We start from the raw sequence: 11,221 nt of genomic DNA on the forward strand, positions 1-11,221 counted from the left end.
AACTTCATTTAAAACATCTGCTGTTGGCCACTAAGTCACAAAACAATGCCCTGGATGAAAATTCATCTGACAGCAAGTACAATTCCTACACTAAGATTACAGTGAAGTCTAAATGCCAAAAATTTACTTCTGTAGTTCCAGAAATATTCTTGAAAACTTCCAAAAATTTCCACCCCTTCCCTAAATTCAAGTCTGTTCTCTACGCACACCACACAACCACACACACGTGCACCACCCAACATGAAAAAGAAAAGGCCAATGGCCCACTTGTGTAAAACCCAGAAACTACATGAAAACAACATTAATTATGAAGCAGGCACAATCCAGGTTTCAAGAAACATCATTCAGACATTCATTACCTGGTAATTCAGAAGCAAAGGATCCTGACTGTATGTGGTCCTAAGGGCTAAATACACCAGCTCACTCAGAAGGTGGTGATAACAGAGGACTGCTACAGACCATCAGCTCAAACCAGAGAACAGTAGGATTTTTTCTTTTGGTAAGCCCTATTTTTAATGTGCTGAAAGAAAAAGGTCAAACTGAAGTCTTTAATACTGAAAACTAGTATCTCAGGATCTTAAGCTGTCAACAGTAAAAATCAGTTTTTAAAAACTGTTAGTAACAATTTTCTAACATCACTCGCCATAACCAAAGGAATTCTTATATATTCCATTATAATAGCTACAATGAGTAAATCACTGGAGTAGACACTGGACATTGCCTAATAATTACTGATCATGATCAAATTACATAGCCAAATAGAGATTACTGAGTTTTATATAAGCATGTAACACACAACAATCCTCACATTCCTGAGTTTTCAAACTTTCAGAAATAAAAAAGTGTTATGAACAAAATTAATCGGAAAGAAAAATCTTAGAAAAACAGGAAAACAGAAACATTCCCAATGGCTTTTATCTTTGGTCAGGCAATTCTACAGCTAGCCAAAGGGAGAATCTTGTACAATTTTGGCTACAGTTCAGCCTAGTTTCTCAAAACCTCAACAAGTAAATTTAAAAAAAAATTAAAAAGCAAAGAAAAAAATAAGCAGAATCAACAGAAAGAACATGGGAGGCTGGATCACCATCAATATAAACTATGTTGCAGAGCGTAGAAAGTGAGAGACACAAAACATCCATCCATGACACCACAAAGGATGTTGGTAACAAACATCGCCTCAACAATAACAGAGGCCCATAACTAGACAGAGGTGGCACAAGTGTTAAAAACAGTTAGGACAGATAAAAAATAGTCAATAAATACTTTCATTCTATAGTTGGAAAGATTCAAAATGGTATAATTGTATCACATTATATTGATTTTCCTTCCAACTCATTTGTTAAGCAGATGTTCCAGATCAGATGTTAAAAAACAATGTGAGAAAAACATTTTAAATCAGCATACTTGTTAAACTTATCTCAGAGTCCTAGAGTAGTCAGCCTAGAAAATCTTTGATCTGTTTATGCTCTTTAAAAACTATGTATTTTAAAATCTGTATGTGTCTTTAAATGCTATGGTCTGCCACCATGCAGAAGAGTGAAAACACAGTGTCAAAGGGACGAATCAAGTTTAAGGCAGCCTGATATGATAGAGAATTCAGATGAGATAACAAGAACTAAGGAAAGACAGATGCATTCAAATGTATTCAAACAATAATTGCATGCCTTATTTTTAAATAGTGGCAGAGATGAATCACTGAAACAAGTCATCCAGAAAAGTAGATGGTAGATTCTCAGTATCTCGATAAACTTAAAAAAAAAAAAAGGAAAAGCTTAGCCCAACAGAAGTTCAGAAATCAAACCCATTGAGACAAGAACTGATGCTGCAATACATTTAAGGTGAAATGCTCTTGCAGTAAGATAGATGCAGTACTTAATGCAAGTCAACTCCAGAAAGCACATGAACTTTTCACATACACAACTAGATTAATTAGTAGCATGGTAGTAATGGTCTTTAATAAACCTAAAATAACGATTTGCCAGCCCATTAGCAGAACAAAAAAACTCCCAAATTAAATAGTACAGAAGGATAATGTTGGGGGGTTTTAAATAGAACACTATGGTACTGTCTCATTTCTTCTGTATTCAATTCAGTATCAGTAACACCTGATTCTTCCTCGTATTCTCAAACTAATTCCAAAGAGACTTCAGGTCATGTTACAAGTCAGTGCTTTTGGGAAATCTACATCTAACATTAACAGAGGCAGAATACCCATTTCTATTCTCTTTGGTAACTCATCAACTTTTAAGCAAGATAAATGCTAAATGTTCAATGTTCATCTCCAAGGTCTGGATGTAGTTTGACTAACTGCTCCAGCTCAGCTCTTGCTGTCACAGTTACAAATATGGTCAACTGTTTCTCCTCAAGGACTGTCACACATGGATTCAGGTATGATTCAGAGAAAACACACTTTTTTGTATTTAATGTCATTAAAAAGAGCAAGAATTACTAGATTATAATGGGGGACCTCAAACTACATTATTTTCAAGTCCTTTTTGTGAAAGTAGTTGATCACAGAAGTTGCAAAATCGGAAAAATAAAGTCACTTGGTTAAGTGATAAAAACATTCTTAAATAAAACAAACACCACAGTAACAACCTTGCTTAAAGCTGGAAATGGTACTAGCTATACCTTTTGGAGGTCAAAAGCAGAGTTCAAGCCTCACCAATGTAACAACCAAACACAGTCAAGCAACTCCTTCTATCGTATTTAACAGTTCTCCTCCTCCTCCTCCTCCTCTGAAAGCACAGATCACCCAACGATGTGTGTTTTTATAGACTACAGACTTAACTGCTTTGGGCCTTTTCCTGGGCCAGAAGAAAAAGCACACAAAACCTACAGCTTATTTGCTTCAGAGCAGTGCACAGCCTAAGTCAAACAGTTTAGATAACACACCACATTTGCACTCAGCAGACATCACTGGCTCCTGATCCAAAATGCTCTTACACGTGCTAATCAACAAAGCCTCCAATGGACTAGGAACTGATTATCTTAGAAACTGTCTATCCTCCACAATTCTCAGCAACAGCTGTTGTCAATTACAGCAGCATACCTAACAGTTAAAGATAAAACTCCTAAGGATGGAGCATGAAGTAAACTTTCTAAGACTTCATCAACAGAATTCCTTTCAGGGCAAAGTGTAAACCAGTTCTTTGCACAGCCATTCCCCAGTGAAAAACGAAGCTGTAATAGCAACAACAACCCGGAGACAGCAAAGATGATCTCTACATTAGCATAAATCATAGGGAGGCAGGGAATGTGTAACACATTTCCACCAAATCACATTTTTCTTGCACATCAGTACAAGGTAACAAAGTCTAAAAGATTCAAGTGCAAACAAAAGAGAAAAGCACAATGTTCAAGTAAAGCCAACATGGTTATGTAAAGAAGGAAAAATGTGAGAGGAATATTTTCTCTTATATTTCTCAAAGGTTACTGCCCGTCTCACAGGCGGCAAACCTGTCAGAAAACCTCTGAACCAATTTTGTGTGGCAAGTAAGGTTTGCTAATACTGCAGCTTAAAAAGAAAAACTGTTTGTAAACATCAAGTTTCTGGCTTTTCTCAGATTTACAAGAAGGTGAAATGAAGTAAAACATGTAAGAATCTCATCAGTTTAATTAATTATTGACCAAAGCTACCAGTAGAAGCCTTACTTAGTTGCCTTTTCATCCAAAGAGCTGAAAAACAGCCTCTTGTTTTCATCTCACTGACAAAAGGATGCCATTACTATCTTTTCTAATGTTTAGTTTTCACAGGAATTTACCATATCTGTAGTACCTAAATTATGAAGCCATCATAAAATCTAAGGGGGGAAAAATGCACCATCTTTCCGGTATGCACTTAACACATCCAGCAATTGCTCATGTTCTCATACTTTGCTAGGCACTGAAATTGGCCATGTAGGTTGCAGCCCATACAGCTCCAGTTGCTGGCTCAATAGCAAAGTTGTCAATTTCAAGTAAGAAAATATACAAAAAAAGTTTTGAAATTTACCAGTTGATTTGGAATAGACTGTTTGTTTACCTGACATCTGAACTTTGATTTCAACACAGTATTAATTGTAACAACTTCAGCAATTGCTACTATTTATATACATCCATATGACCCTTAAGGGTACAGCATTTAGGTCAAACGTGGGCCACGTGTGACGGTAAAAAAAAAATAAAAAAAAAAAAAATAAAGGCTGACAACTGGTAATCACAATTGTGTTAACTCACAATTACAGCTACTACACTAACAAAATGAAAAAAAAGGACTGGTTTCAAAAATAGAATCCATTATCACCCACAAACAATGTAAATTTCTTATTGCCCAGTTTCAGATCTTACAGCATTTCAACCTCTGAGTTGAAACTGCAACAGTGGATGATGACTTAGAGAGATGGGATCTAGGACTAATTCAACTGAATATTTCAATGAACGTCAGATTCTTAAAAATATTTTCAATAACAACAATCAGCCCACACATAACTGGAATGTATTTTGGAATCTTTAGTTTCCACAAAGTATTATCAGTAAACAGCTGAACTAATGTGTGACCAGTAACAAAACTGACATATTACAACTTCAAAGAAGTTTCTTTAGTCTGTAAAGAGACTTATGTGGTGCTTTTTAAACAAATTTCAGAGCATTGTAAGGTAAGGTAAGCAGGATTACTGAGAGTCAAGCAGGGAATGGATACCAGGGAGCTGAGTTGCAGAGCTAGAAGTGTATTCTTTTTTCCCAAGTGTCATCCCAGTACATTTTGTACATGATTCTTTCACATGTATACCTCTTTCATGAGCATACCACCAAAGCAATGCTATACCAGCATGATGGAACAACTGTTTCTTAAAAGCAAACCATAAAGCCTCCAGGATGTGTAATACCACAGGGCATGTAGCTAAACTGAACTACTGATGGGTACAGCACAGCAATTTCACTGTATGAAACTCTCAAATAGCTGAAATGTGTTAATTGCAGCCCATACACAGAAATGCAAACTTGTACACCACTTTAACTGCTGTATCCCAAAGAATAACACGTGTGATGGTTAAACATCTACCACTGATGGCAATGGACAGCTAGCACAGACTGAGTCAGGTAGGTGAGAGCAGGGAGGTAGATAGGCTCTGGGGCAGGAAAACTGAAGGGAACGCAAGCTGCTTCCAAAAATGTTTTGAAGGCCTGGAGGGAAAAAATATTAGAATAACCATGAAGACCTTCAAATTCCCTCTTCAGCCATCGGAATCACCAACAACAATAAAAAAAAAAAAAAAAAAAAAGCCAACAAACCAAACTAGAGGGGGAAACCTTGTGACAAATCTGCCTCCTCCTCCCTCTCTGCTCTCACCTCCCGGCAGCGAGGTTGCACAGCTCCCTGCCGGGGATCACCTGCCCTGGGCACGCCCCGGGCCGCCGCCGCTCCCGGCGGGACCCCGCGGGAGGGGCGCGGGAGAGGCCGAGGAGCGGCGGCGGCGCGGGGCGCGCAGGCCTCGGCGCCCCCCCGGCCCCGCGGCCGCCACTGACGGCCGGCAAAGGGGCTCGGCGGGGTCCGGGGCTCGGGGCGGCGCACTGCGGCTGCGGGGCGGCCGGCGGGGAGGGGGGCAAGCGGGTGAAAGGGAGCAGATGCTCTGGAGCTGGTTTTACCTGCTGCTGCTGCTGCCTGCAGTGGCATGAAGATCTGGCTCAGCCTCTCTCTCTCTCTCTCTCCCTCCCCGCCTCCCTCCCCTCCCGCCCTCCCTCCCTGCGGCTCGGCGCGGCGCGGCGCACAGACCCCCGTGCCGGCCCGACGCCCTGCAAGGGACGCGGGGCAGGGGGAGGCGGTGGGGGAGACCCGGGCACGGGAAGGCAAGGGAAGGGGAAGGGCTCCTGCCCGCCCGCGGGGACTCGCTGTGGCACCGCCCCGCTCCCGCCGCGCAGGCGCCCGAGCCCGCGGCCGCCCGGCGCCTGCTCCTTGTCCCTGCTCCGAGCTCCCGGTGCCGGCTCCAGCTGCCTGTGCCCGCCGGGGCTGCGGGGCGCTGCTGGAACGGGAAGGGCGAGCATGGGGCTGCCCCCGCGGCTTCTCGTCACCGCGCTGAGCAGCAGCAGAAGGGCGGCGGGGTTGGTCGGAAACGGGAGGGTTTGCTTCTCTTCGGGGCCTTTTGGCCTCTTGAGGAAGCCCGATCTGTTCGTGTTTACATAAAGCATGCGTAGAGTGCAGTTACCAGTCACGCAGTGCGTGATGAGGAGTGGGGGAAAGGGGCTTAAAATGAAGGTAATTGAAAGTGGGTCCGTAGCATCGCTCCTTGGGAGCGGCTGGCCGGGTTCAGACGGCTTGGGAAGCACCCTGGTGGAAGGAGTCCGGTGCTCGGCTGAGCCCGGGGCGGCCGGGGGTGGGTGCTGGCCGGCGGGGCGCCTCGGCCCCAGCAGCGCCGCCACTGGGCACGGCCCTGCGAGCCGGCGGCAGCTCGCTGGGACAATCCCGTCCCTTCCCAAGGCACTCTTGGATCGCTGGCATGCGATTGAGATCAGTCACAAAGATCTCTTAAGGCTTGGAAAATCCGGTAAACGTGCTGCTTGCTTGGCATCAGCCCTTCATTAAAAGTCATAAGGGGAGGTGAAGAGAGAGGCCCCAAGTATTGAAGAGTTCATTTTTCTTGCATGCACGGGGTGCGTTTATGCAAGCCTATGAAGGTGATGTGAAGCGCCTTGTAACCTTCTGACTTAGGTTGCTCCTTGTGACCATTTTGCAGTTTCCCATTATGTGCACTAGGTATCCAGGCTTTTCTTTGGAGACCCCAGTACAAGACAAAAAGGGGACACTAGAGAACTACTACATTATAGATGTAGCTAAAGCAGAAATGTTATTTGAACCTGAGTCTTAGAAAAATAAGCCTAAAACTGGCATGTTTGACTGTTAGAACATACTTCAAGGTAACTTAGGAAGAAAGATAATCAGTCCAAGACACACCTAGAAATGAAATGGGCATAAAATTTTAAGTTTAATAACAATTCCATGATGAATGTTATGTATGGTATCTAATCTCTGAAGATACTTCTTACAATTCCCTTGATTCCCAGGAAGGAACTTTTTAGCTTTTTGGGTAATTTCAGGGCAAGATAATCAGCCTATCTATGTGGTTTTGCCAAAGACACTTAGAGAGGAAATCTTAACTCCATGTCAGTCTACAGATGTTTTTGATTCCCAGATGTTTGATTAAGAAAAGAGAGACCAAACTAGGTTCCGGCCTGCTGATGATAGTGTTTTACAGCCATACATTTACATTTTTTTGCTACATCAGATTGTTTAAAGTAGAAAGAGCCATTTAAAGTTAAATTGTTGGTAGATTTAAAATTAAAAAGCTCAGGACAAAAAACAAATGAAGACATGAGAATTTCCTTGCATGTCCATATATTCATTAATTTCAAACACATACTTTCATTTTCTATTTGCAATAAAGATTTTCTCTTTGTCTCTCCCTACATTTATTTTGTGTTAGAGCAGATTTTGATATTAAAAAAGCCAAGCAGTCAAGCATGTAATTTTTTTTTCTAGTAATACCATGTTTTGAATAACTTGAACAGCTCAGTGATGAAAATACAATTTTGTTCGACACAGGGCATAGCATTTGGTTTAGAAATAATGCAGCCGTCTACAGTCAGCCTGTATATATCACAGTGACCTGTCCACTATAAATGCATGGAAGTTCCTATTTTCTGTTTTGCAGTACAGTGCATTTTAGGTAAAATCATGTCCAAAAGTAGTGTGTGTTTGGGAGATGAAATGGCAATGTGAAGAATTATATAGCACATTATTGTGTTGAAGATAGGGGTGTATAGATAGGGCTCATTAGGTAAAATTCGTATTGAAAGTATCAAGACCTTTTTCATAAGCCTGCAGATTTGTGCTGCTGTTTAAAAAAGGGAAGTGTGCACCTGCCTTTGGCACATATTCCCACTGAGTGCTCAAGTCAGGCAATTGCGAGTTGTCTAAATAACTGCTGGAATAATTATATGAGCATAGGATATCTAATTGTGTGTGCTTAGGGGAGGTCTTAAAAGATTTGGGCCCTCTCAGTATTCTCAATATGAAAATTTTCCCATGGAAAATAAAAGCTGGAACAAAAGCCAGCAGGAAAAACAACAGCAGAATCTGCCAAAAGTAGTTATTCTTGTTTCATTGGCAATCAATTGTTAGGCTAATCATAACATTTAGAATGCCATTTTAAGCAAGAATGGAGGTTCCACCCCTTAAATTAAAACATTGTGAAGAAATTAGTCCCTTCTACTTATGCACCAGTAAAGAGAAAAATAAATTCCAAATATTACTGATTTCTGTTTTTTAAGATTATGGAGGGTTAAGGTCAATCTACTTATTTTGTGTTCACAATACATCCTACTGCAGAGTCACAAGTAGAGGTATGTAAACTTTGTATAGGTCAAGAAAATAATGTTTCTTGTATTAGGTGTTGACTGAAATATTCTTGAGGTTATAAATATATTAAAAATTTTACTTGGCTGTATGTTGCAATTATGAAGAATCTTTGTTTATATTTAGTTATGTTTTCAGTGGGGTTCTTCACTTAAGTAGTCTGGTCTGTAATCAGGCTATGTTTTATACACACATCTCATATGTAAGCAGTATACGTAGCAAAAAATGCCTATGTTGCTTGCTAGCATTTTAGTTTCCTGTCCTTTGGAGGATAGAGGGTAGCCCAGCTTCATTATCAGCTATAGAATAAAGCCATTACATGCATATGAACTAGTTAGGATGATTTAATATAGTTTGAAAAAGCATTATATAGATTTGCCAATTGAATAAAACGTAAAGCAATTTTTTTTCCTTTTGCTCTTAGTTAACTCATGCAAACAATATAAAAATTCCCATAGAATTTTAATATATATTTATGTGAATTATATACAAAGCATTTTTATTGAAGTATATGCATGCATGATTGTGTACATATACAAATATATTGGGTTTCATATTTGATCTGTGATCCAGGAAATTTTGAAATCTCAGGAATCTTAAGCAAATCTCAAGGAAGTTTTTATGAGTGCAGATTCTCCCATGAGTCAAATGAAACTGCACTCCTCTATCCACTGAATTCCCATAGAGAAAGTGGGAAATATTTGTGGAGTACTTCTGTCATTTTTAGACCCTAAAATGAAATGTATTCTGTTCACAGCCAATAAGTATAAAGTTATATTGGTTTTAAACTTGATGTATTTTCTTCTAGTAAGATCTGCTTGACACCATTGTCAGCTTGATGTTTCCATTGTAACTGTTCACTTAATCACTCTTAAGTTCTGCTTTTGTACATTGTTTAAAAATATTTACCAGTCATAACGAGAATAATTAATTACAAGTTTTGTTCTGTCTTTTTCATTCTCCACCTGAGCCTTCTTGTGTGAAAAAGTAACTGCTTTATTCCTCTTATTAAAGTAGATTTGGCCATAGACATTTACTCCATAACTCAAACGGGTCTTAAGTAATTTTAAAATCCTTGGGTTTAGTGGAAGCTCTTTGTGAACCTGTATGTCAAGTGATACAATTTAGTATAATTCTCCTATTATTAATTACACATCCCAAATACCTACTACAACATACTGTGTCTTCTTCCAGTAGAGAGCCAAACATCTCCTGCTTTCTCAGTAAAATGCATAGCTTGACATACTGACAGTTGTATCAAACATGATGAAATGCGTCATGTAAGTTTGACAAAGAGGCATGACTTAATGTTCTGAAAAAATTTAAAGGAATCAAGGAGAACTGAGTGAGCTAGAGCAAAAAAGACAGATGAACTACTGTTGGAAAGAATAAAAGGAATCATGTACTCCAGACTAGCTCAATTAAAATTTGACACGGGTGAGACTTCCTCTGAAACGTGTCAATAAACCAACCTGATTTTGTAGCACACAGTGCACCAGCACAGAACCATGTCAGCATAACATAGTGTACCACGTAGCTGTTGGGCCAGTGCACCAAGAGATGAAGAAACTGAATAGAGCAGAGCAAGGCTATACACAGATTTAATGGAGAAGGGCAAAAAGAAAATGAACTGGATATCAGAAAAAGTCCTTTCTAGGAACATCCTAAAATAAACTATGATTCCTGTGGATGTGAGTGACCAGGGCAACATTTTTGCATGTGGTACCTTTAGTCCCAATTCAGTCAAAGCCATCCATCGACACTTAAGTTCCATTGATTTCAGCAGAGCTTAAGTGCTTTCCTGAATCGAGGCTAATTAAGTGCATCACAGACAAATACTTGTGTGCATAAATTGTTTACAGGATTGGGGCTTTAGGGCTTGTCTAAACAGAGACACTCAGGAAAATTAATCCAAATTAACTAAAGGTATGAATTTAAAGTGGATTAGTTAAACCACATTAAACCCCAGTGTGGACTGGGGTTTAATGTGGTTTAACTAATCCACTTTAAATTCAGTGTTTTAATTACTTTGGATTAACTTTCCTGAGTGTCCCTGTTTAGGCAAACCCTTGGTGTATTGAATGACATCCCCAAATGAGTCAAAATTAAAGTAGACCCCAATCTATATAAATAAAAATTCTGCATTGGCGAGGGATGAAATCTTCCAATTTTTACAATTCCATTGACTCTGTACCACCAGTGTGCTGAGGAACAGCAGCAATGAGATAAAGTATCAGTTTGTAAACATGGCAATGGAACTAAGCCATGAAACTCCAAACTGTGTATGAAAGGCTGGTCTGAGAAAAAAATCAGAATAAAAACCCAAATTTTCAAATCAGTCTTGTGTATTTCAGCGATATTAAATTGCAATTTAAAAATAAAGATCAGATTTATTTCCACTTAAATTGGCAAGACCAGTGAAGGTACTGTGGCTGCCAATACAGTCTGTGATGGCTAGCGGGGAACCCAAAGCTGGCAAAAGAAGTAAGACAAGCCTTATTTATGTAAATAAGAAACCATTTGTATTTAATAATCAGCTATTACTTCTGATTAGCCACTTACATATGATATATAAATAAAGCCCTCAAATAGCAGTTGATATTATTTTGATAAATGAACATTTGTGGTCTTTTGAAAGCTACAGTCTGATTTCCAGGGTAGCATTTGTTTAGAGTTCTGCTGGAAATGGTGAGACTTCATTAGACTTTGAGTTGGGGGTCAGCGGAACAACCATATTCTTCAGGTGCATTAAAAATTAAATGAGGAGGAAAACATGGAATTGCAGCTATGCAAATTAACTGAGTGTGGAGAGAATTTTTTTTAGTAAGT

At 39.8% G+C, this 11,221-nt stretch overlaps 1 protein-coding gene across 2 annotated transcripts in view; it reads right to left on the bottom strand.

The window, feature by feature from the left end:
• The window catches only part of TBC1D5 (TBC1 domain family member 5), a 317,422-nt gene extending 311,596 nt beyond the window's left edge, over nt 1–5,826 (bottom strand). For both annotated transcript variants that reach the window (XM_058808336.1, XM_058808329.1), the window contains exon 1: nt 5,629–5,826. The gene's annotated coding sequence lies outside the window, so the exon portion shown is untranslated. The remainder of the gene's footprint in view (nt 1–5,628) is intronic.
• Nucleotides 5,827–11,221: the final 5,395 nt, after the last annotated feature.

This window comes from Ammospiza caudacuta, chromosome 1 (assembly GCF_027887145.1).
Source record: "Ammospiza caudacuta isolate bAmmCau1 chromosome 1, bAmmCau1.pri, whole genome shotgun sequence".
Classification (NCBI taxonomy): domain Eukaryota; kingdom Metazoa; phylum Chordata; class Aves; order Passeriformes; family Passerellidae; genus Ammospiza; species Ammospiza caudacuta.